Genomic DNA, 1,707 nt, shown 5'->3' with positions numbered 1-1,707 from the left:
TTTGATTGGTTAGGAGGGAGAGAAGACGAATTTGGTTTATGGGAGGAACGGGGAAGACAGTAGGGACGTTTGTTGATTTGTAAAGTAGATGTTTATGGGTAGTGTTGTGTTTTGTGGATACAGTAAGGGGTAAGGGAGGGGCCATGTAGGTTACCTGGTGGGGGGGGGGGGGGGGGGCGTACGGTAGGAACGTACCTGTCTCACCTGGTTCCCATGTGCCCCCAGTGTGCATTACCTTACATTGCGTGCACTTTTGCGCCCTTACCACCTTACTCACTTGTCTTCTTGTTTTGTCTCCCACCTCCGAGGATCTGGCTTTGGGGCAGAGAGAGAGGAGAGAGAGGTGCTGGCTCCGCAGTTGTGGGCCTGCACTTTCGCTGCTTGCTGCCGGGATCGATACACCATATGGACCGCAATGTTTGTGGCCGCCCACCATGGACCGCAGTTCTTTTGCGGGCAAGCACCACCCGTTGATGGACCTATGGGTCAACGTGGCACCTATGCCATACAGGTGAACCACTAATAGTTGGCCCCCTGATGGCCACAATAAAGAAATGGACGCGGTTGGCGCCTTTCTTTATTTTTGAAAGAAGCCAAAAGGCCAAGTGCACCACATGAAGGCAAGACCAGCGGCAGAACATCGGCCGGCTGCGACACCACCGGTGATTTATGAACATTTTATTGGTGCACCGGATGGTGCTGACTGTGTTATGGGGTGGTGCTTTTGGTGCTTGGATGGGGTGCTCTGCACATTATTAAAGGCCGAAAGGCCACAGAGCACTCGTGGGTTGGTGTATCGATGCTGGCATGCGTGCTCTCTCTATGCATAACATCTGCATGTGTTCCTCCAAAATCAGGTCCTGGATCGTAGTGTAAATATCAGCGTAGTCTTGTGTAAATAATGCTCCCTACCGGCTGTATGTTTAGTTTGAGAATTCTTTCCGCGATTCGGTTATCCTGTGGGTGTGTTTCTGTGAGGAGAAGGGTGCAACGTCGCAGGGGGACATATTTACTCATTTGTGAACATCTGTAAAACTGTCGCACTCAGGGTAGAGTTAATAGTAGCGGGAACTACATCTGAGTGCCACACTAACGTAGGTAAAAATTTATCGGGTCGGGACGCCCCGAGGGTAGAGAAGGGTGCAATGTTGCGGATATGGGATTTGGCCTCCTTCCATATCCGCTTGTAAATATTCCCCTATTTCCCCAATACTCCCCAACTATCCCCAATCCCCCATTCCCTAGTCCCATTGTCTGTAAACAACACTCTGTAGCACCGACCTTCCCCTTTTTCCCCCATTAAATGTCGTGCCCAGGTTCACCGCATCTCACGTAGACAACTATAGGACATCTTGCTAGTTATTCTTAGTCTATGTCAGTTAAGGACTCGTTTCCATTAATTCTGACTCTTCGTTGCACCAGAATGTGATTGTATGGCACCAGTAGTGAGTTTAGGACCTCCCCATACCTCCTCCCATCTTCCTCATGAAACTACAACAACAACAACAACTACAACAACAGCGCGCGGGGAGTGTGCGTCCTCACTCCGGCTTGGTTAGCCGCCATTGCCCATGTGCTCTGACGGGGTTACCACGAAGGGGCTGACTGTCAGCTCCTCGTCAAGGGCGGAGCCCGGTAACCCCCCCGCACCCAATAAGAAGCGGCGGGCCGATTCCATCTGGGGCGGAGCTAACGAGCCGAGGGCGT

The sequence above is a fragment of the Myxine glutinosa genome, chromosome 12 (assembly GCF_964187855.1).
Source record: "Myxine glutinosa chromosome 12, kmMyxGlut1.1, whole genome shotgun sequence".
NCBI lineage: Eukaryota > Metazoa > Chordata > Myxini > Myxiniformes > Myxinidae > Myxine > Myxine glutinosa.
The sequence above is the reverse complement of the archived record's forward strand: the minus strand, read 5'-3'. Positions refer to the sequence as shown.